This window comes from Sus scrofa, chromosome 4, assembly GCF_054392235.1.
Source record: "Sus scrofa isolate SSC_HxYL_T2T_F1_AM1 chromosome 4, Sscrofa_HxYL_maternal_Yorkshire_Landrace_v2.0, whole genome shotgun sequence".
Taxonomy (NCBI): domain Eukaryota; kingdom Metazoa; phylum Chordata; class Mammalia; order Artiodactyla; family Suidae; genus Sus; species Sus scrofa.
The window spans coordinates 38,458,367-38,474,233 of NC_139386.1; the positions used below are offsets into that span (position 1 = coordinate 38,458,367).

At 42.0% G+C, this 15,867-nt stretch overlaps 1 protein-coding gene and 1 long non-coding RNA gene across 9 annotated transcripts in view; one reads left to right on the forward strand and one right to left on the reverse strand.

Moving 5' to 3' along the window:
* Window positions 1-14,419, forward strand: part of LOC102163156 (uncharacterized) — an 83,389-nt gene extending 68,970 nt beyond the window's left edge. The window contains exon 4 of the long non-coding RNA XR_014843001.1: window positions 11,765-14,419. This is a non-coding gene — a long non-coding RNA (uncharacterized LOC102163156). The remainder of the gene's footprint in view (window positions 1-11,764) is intronic.
* The window catches only part of KCNS2 (potassium voltage-gated channel modifier subfamily S member 2), a 109,068-nt gene that overhangs the window by 74,123 nt on the left and 19,078 nt on the right, over window positions 1-15,867 (reverse strand). The gene's annotated exons all lie outside the window — the stretch shown is intronic.

The following is a 15,867-nucleotide window of genomic DNA, read 5'->3' on the forward strand; positions in this document are numbered from 1 at the left end:
CTGGCTACATACATTTGAAAGCAGTTATAAACACCAGACCCACCAACTACAATTTAGGAGGTCTTATATGGAATCTGCCCAGTCCCAGATATTTTAATTCTATGTTGCAGGGAAGTAAGTGCCAGCTGGCTGCTGACCGACCATGCTCAGGGTTCAGTTTTAAACAGCACTGTTTGGGAAAAGCTCAATCTAAAACAGACAGCTCTGGATGTGTTTAGGTTTTGCTTTCTTTCCACTTTTAAATATTAAAAATTGACTCCAGCTGTGGGGTAGAAAGTAACGCCTAACCTATAAAAACATTGACAAATAAATCACAATGCAATTTGCTGCGCATTTTTGTGAGGTCTAAACACTAGTTCTTGAAAGGAATTTTCCATTATTGCATCTTGGGAAGATAACTTCTTCATGAAAAATTCATTTGACTTTTATATTTCATAAAATCATCACATAGCATTCCCACACTTGGGATCTGCATGTGCACTGGAGCACCTATAACTTTCGGCTTGTCTTTCCAGGCTCCTAAGCCTCTCTTCATGACTTTTGCAGGAAGAAGGGCACATCAGGAGCCTTACCTAGTCACTTGAGGTTGTGCTGCATCCCTTGCCCTAGACCCCATCCTTCTGAAAACCAGGCTGAGTCTCAGTAAAGGGACAGCTCTCTTTGAGTCTGGATTGAGCACCAAACTCCCTTAACCAAATTCTGTTCATGCACTCCCCTGGGCACCATCCCCATCCAAACAAAAAATAAGCTTTTAAACTGCATTGTTTTTTGGTAGCATCTCTACTAGGCATTAGCAGTTTTCTTTCTGAGGTAAGGATAAAAGATTCATGGGAGAACAGAAGAGAGGAGAGGGATCTGTGTGATGGTGTTGTGAGCTGGAGTCTTCAAACGTTTTTTTTTTTTTTTTTTTTTTTTTTAAATCTTTGGATTTTCCCAGGCTAGGGGTCGAGAGCTGTAGCCACCGGCCCACACCACAGCAACAGCAACGCCAGATCCAAGCTTCATCTGCAACCTACACCACAGCTCACAGCAACGCTGGGTCCTTAACCTACTGAGTGAGACCACAGATTGAACCTGCGTCCTCATGGATGCCAGTCAGGTTCTTTAACCATTGAGCCACGATGGGAACAACCCCCTTTTTTTGTTAACAAATGATGTTGATCCCAGCCTAGTTCACATGGTATCAGCCATGATAGTGTAGGCATACTACACTAACGAACAGCTCCAAATCTATAAACAGACATTTCTGTTTATATTACATGTCCATCACAGGACCACTGCATTGTAGTGGTTACCCCAGGATATAATTAATAGAGCAACCACTATCAGAAACATCGTCAATGCCCATGGCAGAGGAAAAAGACATCTTGGAAGGTTTTTCACAAGTAATTAGATGCACAAAATTCATTGGCCAGAACTGGTCATATGGTGCCACCCAACCTCACAGGGTGCCAGGAAATGAAATCCTATTTGCCCGTAAGATAGAGAGCTGGAAAGACTTGGCCAGTGGCATTGATGGATATTACATCCAATGTATCTGTCTACTGCAGAGGTCCTTCTGCAGTATCTATGCCAGCCAGGGACCTTTCTGGGCCCTTGCTTCAATGAGATCACAGCCTTGGGTGTATGAGCACAGGGGGTGAGAAGGGATCAATTGCAGTCAGGCTTGTAGTGAATACCCTCTTGGGGTGTCTTCCCAGTCCCTAGACCTCCTTCCTGAGTGCTACACCCTATCTACACATGGGGGTGGTCCCAATAATCACTGTCATGTATGTACTTCACAAGCCCTCCCTAGCCCCAGTTGATTGGATCAAAGGAATGCATCCAACCAAAACAGAGCTGATAGGATTCTATGTCCAGAAATTTAGAACTATGGTTCAGAAACAGCTAGTCTGTGCTGCATGTGAATTTGGGAGCTCCAGCAAAGGTATTTTCTTCCATTTGCACGGGAAAATGAAGGAATTTGAATTGTAGAAGAACAAGTCAGACATACAGAAAGAAGTAACACAAGAAACCACATGGGGAGTGTGTGTGTGTGTGTGTGTGTGTGTGTGTGTGTGTGTGTGTCTGAGAGTTAGAGAGAGTGTCTTAGCCTCACCTTAGCACACAGACACTTGATTCTAGCTCAGAATTGGCACTTGGTTTCCAAGGAAGAATGAACATTGTATGGGCAAATACAAGCATCCACCACAGACCGTAATTACCTAGGTCAAAGGTATGGAGTGTCCAGAAGACTCCTATTAAAACACTGACACTCATGGAAAAGATAACCTGGCACCATTACCAGCTATAGCTACTTTACGGTGGATTAGTTTAGCAGGTGAGGCAGCCATTTGGTAGTATCTTTTGAAAAAAGGGCCCCAGATTGGTCCATTTTGGTGACTTGGAATGTACAGAATTATAATGATGAAGGAAAGGTTTAATTGCATGCAACAGAAAACCCCCAAATACGGTAGCTTATTTCTCTCACAAAGAGGTGGGCAGTCTGGGGCCAGCACAGAAATTCGACAAAATCATCACTGATGCAGATTTTTCTTCAGTCCTCTACTCCTCCTGCCAGTGGAAATCTCACCTTCCTATTCTAAGATGGCTTGGCTGTAGGAGCGCCTCTGTATTTTTGTTATTGCCAGGTGGATAAAGAGAAAAAAGTTTATTCCCCTTCTTTTAAGGCTTCCCTGAAGTCTCAGTGGCCAGAACTTAGTCACTTGAATGAGAAAGGTAGGAAAAACAGCTCCAAGAATCTCTTCCTACATGGTGTTGACTGGGCTCTAAAAGGTGTGCAGTAAAATAAGCTCTGTTAACCTGGCTCCAACTAATTGGAATAGGAATCAGGGCCCAAATCAAGACAACTGTGAGTACTCCAGACATGAACAAAGCCAGTCTTAATAGATGAGTTGTTTTGAAACTCTATCTAGTTGGAATTTTATGGCCATTTGTACCCCTGTGTAATGAATGGTAACATAAAGACCAAACCAGATTCTCCCCTGGAAGGTGGACCACATAGAGGGTAGGGAGTCCCACAGGCTCAGGCTATGTCCCAAATGGTGCTGACCTATTACCTCTATCTCCATGAGTTCTATTGTACATTCCTGACTTGGAAGTCCTGAGATCCTCAGAAGGGCATCATCTGGAAACCATGCCTATCTCCTGCATCCTTGTAGTAAATCTCCTTACTAGATGTTATCTGGGAGGGTTTCTTTTCTTCTTTTTTTAGTCTTTTGTCTTTTTAGGGCCACATCTGCGGCATATGGCGGTTCCCAGGCTAGGGGTCTAATCAGAGCTGTAGCCGCCAGCCTACGCCACAGCCACAGTCACACCAGATCCGAGCTGCATCTGTGACCTACACCACAGCTCATGGTAATACCGGATCCTTAACCCACTGAGCAAGGCCAGGGATGGAACCTACAACCTCATGGTTCCTAGTTGGATTCGTTAACCACTGAGCCATGACGGGAACTCCCAGGAGGGTTTATCAAACCTTAAAGGGTCTAATTAACACAGGAATTACTGTTGTGATTATAATTAATGTCAGAGAGGGAAATTTTCCCTTCCAGAAATTAATTTTTTCAGAAGAGGGAAGGCAAAGAGAATGACCTCAGGATCCTGAGTTGATGACCTCACTGCTTTGTCTGTAACTGGTCTGGACTTGTAAAGGACTGGGATCACTCCAGTTTCTGTCTGCCTATAGAACAACGAAGGTATTGTGTCTTTTCCATACTCTGCTCTTGGTTCCTATGGCCTCTATACATATATTCACCTATATTTGTTAATTTATTAGGAGTTGCAAATTGGTGACAGTCTGTTTATTTTCATTTACCAGTTGGATTACCTTCATAATGAAACTCTTGCTCTCATCTATCATTTGGTTACCCAAAGAGACAGTTCCTATGGGAAAGGCAAGCTAAAGAGCCTACCTCCTCTTTAGAAGACTAGTTGTTTCCTTTTTTTTAACACCATGATGAAATTATGGGTTTAAACATATGTAAATCCAAACATATGTAATGGATTTCAGTGTCCTAAAATTATTATTGTATTGTCCTTTCATTGGTGTGATTCTCTTCAAGTTGGCTCCTCAGTCCTTTTGACATAACCCTAATAGTTTTTCTTCCTGCTTCCTGCTAACCGGTCTGACAAGTTCACCTTGTACATTTCCTGTATTATATTTGGAGTCAGTCGTTTCTGTAAGTAACTCTCCTTTGGAGTAAGAAATAGCATTTCAGAAGCAGTCGGAACGCTAGCGATGTCCATTCCTACCAGGTTGATCATTGTTTCTAGGCCTTTTTCAGTGGACAGAGTTCTGACAGTGGGGAAGGGAATATATAAAAACCACACACGGAGAGCTTTTATTATCCTCTTAAATCTTTATCTCCTTTATTCCATGCCAAGAGCCCTAGTTCTTAGGCACACAGGAGGTGACAATTTAGAATATCCCACAATTACTTGGTTTATCCCGTACTGTATATACACAGCCATCTCAGAATAACACCACCAATCCTACCATCACTATGATGACCAAAAACATTTAAAAAAACATGTGCATGACCTCTCCATCCCATTAAAAAATAGTTATACTCTATCTACATTATCAGAGCACAGAGCTATTATACACTCTCCTCTCCCTCTGAGCCCTCATTTAGGCTAAGAAAGCCAAATAGTTATATATTTAATACTCCCCTCAAGTGTCTCTCTAGTCATTTTGATTTTTCAAAGTTTGTTTCCCAGTAAACTTCTTAGAGAAGCTCAGAAAACCAGTTTCTCTAAACTTTCACATGTTGATGACAGTATGTCTGTACCCTTTACAGTAGGAAGTCACTTTTGCTGAATATAATCCTTGGCTCACATTTCCTTTTCTTAACTTAAGCAAGTTACTTCACTTTCTTCTGGCATAAGGTGTCACTATCAAAATCTAATGATAATAATTTTTTTCTTTTATGTCACGTGCTCTTTTCTTTTAGATGCCCCAAGTATTTTTTTCTATTTCTTTAAAATTCTATGATTTTGTTAGACTGTATTGTGGAGCTGGCATTCAAGTCAGTATTCCCAGGTACATGGGTATGCTTTTTCTTCTTGATGAATTGGCCACTTTGTTGCTATAAAACACTTACTTATCCCTGGTAATATTAACAACTCTGAAATCTGCCTTGTGTGATATTAACTCTATCTTCGGTTTTTTTTATTTTTTATTTTTTTTGTCTTTTTGCCATTTCTTGAGCCGCTCCCATGGCACAGGGAGGTTCCCAGGCTAGGGGTCTAATTGGAGCTGTAGCTGCCAGCCTACGCCAGAGCCACAGTAACACAGGATCCGAGCCGCGTTTGCGACCTACACCACAGCTCACGGCAACGCCTGGATCATTAACCCACTGAGCAAGGGCAGGGATTGAACCCGCAACCTCATGGTTCCTGGTTGGATTCGTTAACCACTGTGCCACGACGGGAACTCCTGATATTTTTATTTTTAATTGTTGTAAAATATACATGACATGAAATTTACTCAAATATTTTAAGTGTCGTCATGCAGCCAATCTCCAGAACTCTTTTCATCCTGCAAAACTGAAACTTTATTTCCATCAAACAGCTTCCCATCCTCCTGCCCCTGTAGCCCCTGGCAGCTATTGCTTCCTCTCTCTGCATTTAACTGCCCTAGGTACTTCATATAAATAGAATCATATAGCATTTATTTTTGTGTCTGGCTTATTTCACTTATCATGTCCTCGAAGTTCATCCATACTGTCGCAGAACTTCCTTCCCTCTTAAGGCTAAATAATATTCCATTTATGTGTATACCAAGATTTTATTTATCCTTTCACCTAGTCAATGGACACTGGGGTGGCTTCCATCTTTTTTGTTAATAGTGCTGCTATGAAAATGGATATACAAATCTCTCTTCAGGACTTTGTTCTCAATTCTTTTGGCTATATACCCGGAAGTAGAATTGTTGGATCACATGGTAACTCTATATGCAATTTTTGGAGGAATATCATACTGTTTGCCATAGTGGCTGTACCCATTTTACATTCTCATTAGCAGTACACCAGGAAGGGTTTCAGTTTCTCCATATTCTTACCAACACTTGCTATTTTTTGTGTTTTTAAGGAGAGTAGCCACCCTGATGTATATGAAGTGGTATCTCATTGTGATTTTGATTTGCATTTTCCTAATGATTATGATGTTGGGTCTTTTCATGTGCCATTCATATATCTTCTCTGGAGGAATGTCTATTCTAGTCCTCTGCTCATTTTTAAATCAGGTTTTGCTGTTGTTCTGAGTTGTAGGAGTTTATATATTCTGGATATTAACCCCTTATTAGATATATGATTGGCAAATATCTTCTATTTTATAAGTTGCCTTTTCTCTCTGTTGGTTGCACCCTTTGATGCACAGAAGTTTAGCTTTTTTATGATTATTATTACTATGAAAATCTTTCATTGCTCTTGTTAATTTTAACTCCTATGTCAGTTCTGGGCTGGTTTCAATAATGTTGATTGTTCTCATTATGACTTATGTTTTCCTGCCTCTTTGCATGCCTGGGCAGAATAGACATTATTCTCAGACCTGTGTAAGCATCAGGTACTGTTTCCTCTAATCTTTTCAGATGTTCTTTCCCCAGTTTGGGGTAGCACTGATCAGTACTCTGCTGCATACCCTAAGAGGACTCTCTTCAGATCTCTAGGGGGTTTTGTTTGTTTGTTTTTTTCTATGCAGTTCTCGTCTCAGTATTCTGTTCTGCTAATTCTGGTGCTTCCTGGTCTCCTGAGACTCATAAATTTGTCTCCTCAACTTGAGGAATCTGACAGACTCCTCCTGGGTTTCCCATCCCAACACCAAAACCTGGAAATTCTTACAGGCAGCAAGGAGCAATCAACAGGGCTCACTTTGATTGTTTCCCACGTCTCAGGGATCAATGTTTTTTGCTGCCTAATGTACAGTATCTTGAAACCATTGTTTCATACATTTTGTACAGTTTTTTTGCCTTTTTATGTTGGAGAGTAAATCTAGTCCCTGTTATTCCACCTTGATCTGACACAGAAGAACGATGCGCTTTTTAAACTTTTTTTTAGGAATATTTTCTTGAATTACGCATGCTATTATTTTTCCTGTTCCCTTGTTTTAATTTTCATCTTCAGGAGTATCTGTTATCTGTCTATTAGGTTTTCTTTGCCTATCTTCAGTATTTGCCCTTTTTTTTCTCAAATTCTTTATCTCATTATTCACTTCTTTTTAATTTTAAAGTCTTTCCTCCCCTCCCCCACTTCCTTAAGGCACCATCTATCAAGGTTTTTGCTCTCCAGCTTTATACTTTACACTTCATTTCTGAAATGTTTCTTTTTTTTTTTTACACCTTTCCTGAGTTCTGTCAGCTCATTTCTGAGTTTTTCTGTTTCTGACTGTTGTTGTTCTTTCAAGGCTTAAATTATCTTCTTAGTATCTTTTTGGTTCATTTTGCAGTAATAAGTTATAATTTTGATATGTTTTGTGGACATGTCTTTCTGGTGTGTTTTCATTATTTGTAGGGATGTTATTCTCATTGGCTTCTATTTTTAAATAATAACTTTATATGGGCTTTGCATATTTTGCTCATTTTTATGTGACATTAGTTTTCCTAGGCACATAGAATGAAGCAGGAAATGAGGTTCAGGAAAGCTTTTCTAACCATGCATCAAGCCATCTTCTGTTGGTGTGTAGAGTTAATAAATACACAAGCTACTTTTACGACACTTAGAAGCTCTGTTTTTTTTCCCCCATGTTGGATTTTTTCTTTCATCCTTTCTTATTACCTATGTCCTGATCAATTTAGATTCCATTCCCGTAAGTTTCTTCTAACTACATGGTCCTGTCCTAGAAGAGATTCCCTGGGTTAGTTTTGAGAATTCAGAAGGTTAGATGAATCTAGCCTCTTCAATCATTCTTACCACGGGGACTTTTCAATTCACGTGGTATTGGAGGAAGCAGTACCCTCCCAGTTTCAGCTGCCCTTCTCATATTGGCTCACCCTGCTTACCAGTGTGTACTGTTGGCCCTTTGTTCTAGGGTTCATCAAGCCCTGCCAAATTACTTTTTTTTCCTCTTCCTTTTGTGTTGATCTTTGATACCATGCAGTTTTTGTGGCTGCAACTATTTTTTTGTTTTGTTTTGTTTTGTTTTCTGCTTATATTTTGGCTTGTCACCTAGTTTTGTTTAAATGTCCATTTTTGCTATCTAGTTAAATGTTGTCAATTTTGCTATCTAGTTTTATTTATGAAGGGATTTAGACAGACTGGAAAACTTTGCAGCTGACACCACCATTTTCCAAAGATTTCTGTATCTGATGTACAGTATTTTGAGTTTCTTCCCCTTTGGCAAAGCCCAAGGCAGACCAAACCCCGGAAAGGGGAGTAAGAGACAGGATTCCTACTAAGATGAAATGGAGAAAAGCAGTAGAAGGTTGTCCAGTGCATTCAGTGTAGTAAAGGAATGGTACTGGTATTTAGAGAGCTGCTTTATTTACTTCTAGTCAATACAAATTAGATCATGTTCCCATTGTGAGAGTCAAAAGGACCTGTAGTAATTTGGGTATGTATTGCTAGATCCAGTATATATAGATCTCTTACTTCAGGCTCAGTCACTTACATTATTTTGTTCCATTTTAAATTAAAATGGCCTATTTCCACATTCTCACTGATACCTCAGGCTTTCAGTTCTAAAATTCTGTGCTTCTAAGGATCTCAAAATAGTGGATAGATCTTTTATGATATGGCTCCTGATCTTGGAGATGTAATTCAGGAGTTCAACTACTCTGTATTTTACTGCCTTATTTTTCACTAATATGAGTGATGGGATTAGCAGCACAGGGTAAGAAATTGCTGAGTTCCAAACCTTCCACTCATGATCTCCTGCTCTGGCCATGTTGCCTTTACCAATTGAGTTTGTCTCTCCCATTTCTGAAAATAAAACCAGACCATTTGCCAAGGGGATAAAAAGCTCTGGGTAGTGAGGATACCTAAGCTATGCCAAGCATGTTGCCTCGTCTTTCTCCTTCTAGGCTCTTGGGCTTTCCTGGCAGCCTAACTTTGTGGGGATTCTCAGAGTTTCCTATAGGTAACTGTCCATGTTTCATCTGAACCAGAGCTACAGGGAGCCAAGAAAGGAAATGGGATGGATTCCCAAATGAAGGGGAATGTGCATTGGAAAATATGGTGGAATTAGGGCCCTTTTTATCTCCAGATGGAGACCATGCCTTCCTAAGGACCTGTCAGATGATTTGAAAAACAATTGTGTTTTCTTCAGTGGCCTGGAACAATGGCCAAATGGGGTTTTTATGGTTCTAGGGTCCCACATGGCCCAGTTTCTTTTCAAAATCACATTCAAAGAAAATGTACTTCAGAAACTAAAAACACTTTTAAAAGCACACCAGCCTTTATTGTATCTCTCAAAGATGGGGATCCAATTTCTAATCCTAGGCAACACAATGTACCATAAGATTTTCACTCATCTCCAGCACTCTCATTCCAGAGCTATTCCATAGCCTCTAACTCCCTCAGTCTTCTCTAAAACTTTCCCTGACACCCAGCCGTGCAGGTCCTTCTACATGAATGTCTCCACTTTCATTAGTCTCTACCCTGCTGCCTCACCAGAAGTTTCCTCAGAGGTTATCATACCTCCCAGGCAGCTGGGAGACCTGTGGCTCCTTACTCCCGAGGGTTAGGGTTAGGGTTAGGGTTAGGGCCTAACCCTAGGCCTGTGGCTCCTTACTCCAAGGGAAGCTGACAGGACCCCTGGGAATTATAATCTTCTCTTGCTCTGAATGCCTTTCTTACACGTAAGTCCAGGGGAGAATTACCATATATTTAATGAATAATGGAAAGTACACTTGAGAAAGCTTTCATACAATCCCCTGGGGTCAGGGATAGTGGGGAGAAGGGTACCAAGGCTGGGCAAAAATCATTAATTGCCAACTGAGCAGAAGGGCAGATCTTCCAAATGGCAGACTTCCAAGGGAACAGTGGGGAATAACACTGCTTGTTGCAGAAGCAGGGTGTGTGGTCCATGCTCCCTGACACCCCTTTAGGAAAATCTAGTTTTGGCTTGTGGTCCTCTTATAAATGCTTCAGTGTTGTCTGGAATGGTTTAAACCTAAGCTACAGATGGGAACATTTGATGAGGTACGAGCAGTGATCAGAGATGGTCAAAAGCTTATAGTTGGGCCTAGAATAGAGAAGAGTATGGAAGTCAGAGAGAAACAGTGTAGTTCCATAACAGGATGATCTACTAGGAGCAACAAAAAAGAGGTATAATTGTATCTATAAACCTAGAAGGTACTGGAGGACCTACCTGGTAAGCTGGGGCTCATGGGAAGCACTGAAAAGATCAAGGCAAATACTTTGTCCTAGAGAAACTGAGGTCCTGGATATGACAGGCACTTGATGCAGAGGAATTGAATAAGGATGCAGTGACCAGAAATGGGGACTAAAACAAGGACACTGGTCATAGGGAACAAGACAGAGCCTAGATTTTAGAATTAAGGGACAAAATCAAAGCTGGATCCTAGGAAAACCGAGTGAAGTTGAGCCCACAAAATACAGTGGAAGTGCCCAGGTGCCTGGAAGGAGATGCCACCTGAGGCTGGTTAAGAGCATAGTCTAGGTTGAAATCCTGACCCTTCAATATCTCATCTTTGTGACCTCAGGGAAGTTAAATAATCCTCGCCCAGTCTCCTTATCTCTAAAAGGGAGCAGTAATTCCTACCTCACAGAATCCTCACAGATACTAAATGCATGATGGCTTTCAAGCACCAGCAGTACAGATTAGGATTGAAAACATGTTAGCTCTTCTCCCACAATCATCACTATCATCATCATATCTCATCTACCCATTCAGAACAGGACTGGCTCCTGAGCCTGAGCTGCTAACTCTGCAGATGAGTGTTGAGGACAAGCTGGCAAAAAATACATACATGTGTACAAACAAGATAGCCCCATCTTACTAACATATACAATGTTACTACATATAAAAAATAATCAACAAAGCCCTACTATATAGCTCAGATAACTATCCTTAATTTTTGTAATAACCTATAATGGAAGAGAATCTGAAACAAAAAGATACATAGATATGTATAACCTAATCACTTTTCTACATACCTGGAACTAACAAACACTGTAAATCAACCATACTTCAATAAAGAAAAAAAAAAGGAAAAAAAAAGAGAGCCCCCATCTTACTCAAGTGCGTTTCCAAGTCAGTTGTTTGGCACTTGGAACCCCTGTCCTTGGAAACTGTGCTATAAACAGTGATTTGGGTGTCAGGCTAGTCCACCCACATCTTTTTGTTCAGGGAAAAGAGGCTAAGCATTGAGCTGCCACGAGTTAGGGCTGCCATCTTCATTCCTGACCTTCAAAGGAGAGGACTTGAAATCAGAGAAGGGGTGGGAATACACCTTGAGATAAGACAAGATCTTAAAGGTCACACGAGGGCTCTTCCAGACCCAAGTCTCTCTCAGAGCCATTGGTCCTGGAGAGCTGCACTGAGCCCCACAGTGGAAGCCCAGATGTGCCAGGGCTGAGAGCTGGGGAGAAGGAGGACAACTGGACCTTCTTTGCAATTGTCCTTTGTCATCATTCTTCTCTCTGCTCCTACTAAAACCGCTCCCGTTGAGTGGGCGCATCTGTTCCTGCCATTTGCCAGCTGTTGTAAGAGAATTAAAAGTCCCATCTGAGGCTGTGATGAACAATTTAATGATGTGGCTGTGAATTAGGGCATAACAGCAGAATCGTCATTTCATTTTCAGGCTTAGATGAGTTGCACTGACTTTATGCTGCCTGACCAGGAAATGGGCCCTGCAATGGATGCAATTCTGTATGGAATTCTTCAGGGGGAAGAAGAGGAGGAAGAGGAGCAATGGCAAAATTTTTTCAGGTCATTCTGAGCCAGAGGAGAGGCAACAGAAAGTTTCAGATTAAACTGGAACTGTGGCAATACCCAACTTATCCTGAATTGTTGCAGAACAGGAAAGAATTAATACATTTTTTTTAAGACGACTGAAAGCAAATGCTTCTTCCTCAAAATGGAAACTTCTAAAAGCACATTCATCATTTTTCCAGGCTGTAATGGGCTTGTGTCCCAAGGAAATTTTGAAGCATGTAGGGCCATTTTCCCTGGCACTAAATGACCCCCAACTAATGTGTTTTTCTATTTGGGGACTCTTTTGTCTCTTTTTTTTATTGCCAGCTACCACTTCTCGGTTTGTCATCTCCCAGCCCCTCCCACTCTGCTTGCTTGGCTTTGAACTCTGCAGGAACTAAAGGTTACTAGGGAAAACCAGAAAAATCAATTGATTGAAATAGTATCTTTGTATTTCATTTGATTCTAAGGCAAAAGAGTTGGATGAAGGATAATTCTTCATCACCCGCTATATGTCATCACTGCTACCCACCTCCCCAAAACACCCCCAGAAATACACACACACACATTCACACACACTCACGGAAGACCAAGGCCCTGGCTCACAGCCTTTTTCTCCATCCCAATCCCTGCCATTCCTGCCCTTAGGCCCAACCCACCCTGGGTCCTTTCTTTTAAAGAACACTGCTATGGTCCTCCTATAGCCATCTCCCTTCCCAAGAGGCAAGGAATCCAAGGAGCCAAGGGAATAGTTCCATAGGGAATCCATGCTCCCTCTTTCAAGACCATGTTCTGGGTACCTAAGACCCTGAGAATCTCTGCCTAAATGGTGTTGAACCAGCTTTCAAGACCTCTTCCTTCTAGAGTGGACAGGGCTGCTGTGGTTGGAGGGGTGTGCATGGAGTTTGGATGTGCAAGCTCAGGTCACATGGGTTATGAGTGCAAACTCCACCCAACCCCCTCTTGGGGTCAGGGTTGGGAAGAAAAGGGAGGTGCCACCATTTGCACTCTTGCCAAAGCAGCACAAATTTTAGGGGTGGACCGAATCTCTCCTTTATTATAGGATATTTCAATAGCTTTGTGTGTGGCCCGTCCAACATGCTACTAGTCTTTTGGGTTCTTGGCCTCCTCAATTCCAAGTACCTTTATCTGCTCTCCAGATTTTAGCACTGCCCTGAACTTCACAAGTACTCCTGAATTTGTGGGTACTAAGCATATCAAATATTATTTGACCGCTAAGGCCGTTCTTCTGCCTTCTGCCATATAGAGGCGCTGAGCCTAGGAAACCTGAGCCTCCATTTCTTTCAAAATCTGAATCCTTTTTTCCTTCTCATTGCTGTGACATCACCCTTTGGGGAAACCAGCTGCTCCCTCTTTAACATACAACTTTATTTTTAATTTTTTACTTTTTTTTGTCTTTTTTCTTTTTAGGGCCTCACCCATGGCATATGGAGATTCCCAGGCTAGGGGTCAAATCAGAGCTGTAGCTGCTGGCATATGCCATAGGTACAGCAACTCGGGATCCAAGCCATGTCTGCAATGTACACCACAGCTCACATCACCACCAGATCCTTAACCCACTGAGCGAGGCCAGGGATTGAACCTGCGTCCTCATGCATACCAGTCAGGTTCGTTAACCACTGAGCCACAACAGAATTCCAAGCTTAGAGAACTTTAAAAACATGAAGGCCTCTATTAGGAATATCAGTAAGACAGTTGATCCTTTCTACCGAAAAAGACACAAAAAAACTGAGCAGGGGTCACACAGGTGAGGAAGAAATACTTTTCATATCTCAACAATCAGACATATCTCTCAAAGGCCATCCAACTACCCTTGGACTCTCCTTCTCTCAGAAGGTTGCCATGTGGGTTTCAGCCTATTCTGGGACATTCTGCTCCAGTCCTTGACTCTCTGGCTTTCCTCCTTCTATTACCTAGGGAAGGCCCCAACCACCTCTTCCCTCAAGTGTCATGTTATTGCCTCACATGGCTTCTCTTCTTTAAATCCAGGCTTCATACTGAAGCAAAAGTCAAATCAGGTATTAAGCAAAGGCTACCATACACCCCCCAAAAAACGGCTTAAAACCTTCACTCCTTCCCATGCAGAAGGCTTCCACTACTTAACCTGCCTCTCCATCTCTCCAAACTCATCTCCCATCATCCCCAGTTTCGGTAATAACAGACCACTGGTTTCCATGCATCTGTTCATGCTACTCCTCTACCTGGACGCCCTTTTCTCCCCCAACCCCTTCCCTGCCCACCCCTCTTCAGGCGACCAACTCTGGTTATCCTTTGACACTCAGCTCAGATATCATATCTCCTGACTCTGCTTCTATCTCCTAGCAAAGGCTGGATTGGTACCCCTCTAGTGGGCACCTGCAGTACTGGCTAGTATCTTAGTATGTGCAACATTGCATTGAAATTGTCAGCTGACATGGCTCTAAATGACTTTACAGTCCTTAAAATTGGGACTGTAGCTTTTTCACCTCTGTGTCCCAGCCCCACTACACCAAGCCCTCAATAAATATTTACTGAACAGATTCAGACTGAGAAGGGGATGTGGATTTGGGGGATACTTATTTCTTCACAAGTGATCTGTTTGCCTGTGTCTGAGTTCCCTATGACTGGGGCTAGTAAAAGTAAAACTACCAGTAAATCAATCTTTTTTTTGTTTGTTTTTTTAGGGCTGCACCCAAAGCACATGGAGGTTCCCAGGCTAGCCACCTGGGAGCTGTGGCCGCCAGCCTACGCCATAGCCACAGCAATGCCAAATCCGAGCTGCATCTGCAAACTATACCACAGCTCACAGCAACACCAGATTCTTAACCCACTGAGTGAGGCTAAGGATTGAACCTGTGTCCTCATGGATACTAGTTGGGTTCGTTAACCACTGAGCCATGACGGGAACTCCTACTAGTAGATCAATCTTAGTCAAATAATTAATTATTATATATTTATCGAGCATCTGCTATGTGCCGAGCATTCTGAACAATTGCACAATTGTACTCAGAGGCTCCCATCTTCACAGAGATGAAAACTTTGATAAATTTTTCTGGAAGTTAGAAATAACATCACTTACAACACATTTTTAATAGAAAAAACATTTAAAAATTTATTTTATTTTATTTTTTTTATTTTGTCTTTTTTGCCATTTCTAGGGCCGTTCCCATGGCATATGAAGGTTCCCAAGCTAGGGGTCTAATCGGAGCTGTAGCCACCGGCCTACGCCAGAGCCACAGCAATGCCAGATCCGAGCCGTGTCTGCAACCTACACCACAGCTCACGGCAAAGCTGGATCCTTAACCCACTGAGCGAGGCCAGGGATCAAACCCACAACCTCATGGTTCCTAGTCGGATTCGTTAACCACTGAGCCACGACGGGAACTCCTGAAAATTCTTTTTTCCCCTTTACGTGTCTGAAAATGTTTGATTATTAGCTTGCCCAAGGTTCCCAAGCCACAGGGTTTTGGATTTTGTTTGGCAGCCACAGTCTGACTGTAAGGACTGAGAAAATCAAATGAAGACAAAGCATTATAAGGAAATGTTATTTTCAGGCAATAAAAAGAGCCCAGAACTAGAAAAGCAACTACAGACCAGAGGAGGGGAAGATGAAGACCTGTTTCTTTTGTTCTTTTGAGAAAAGAAAAAAAAAAAAAAAAAAAAACATTGAATGACCCACTTAGAGTGGTTGTGTGGAATATCTGCTTCCAAAGCAGGGATTTCATGACCTTCTGTCAGTGGTTCTCAAACAGGGGTGATTTTGGCCTGCCCCTGACCCTGGACATTAGGCAATATCTGTAGATTTTTGGCCATCACATCTTCAGTGAGGGATAGTCTACTGGCATCAACCTATCAGATGGAGGCCAGGGACACTGGTAAACATCCTGCAATGCAAGGACAGAGTCCACAACAAAGAATTATCCAGCCCCAAATGTCAATAATGTTGAGACTGAGAAACCCTGCCATATATCAGAGAGTAGGATGACACTA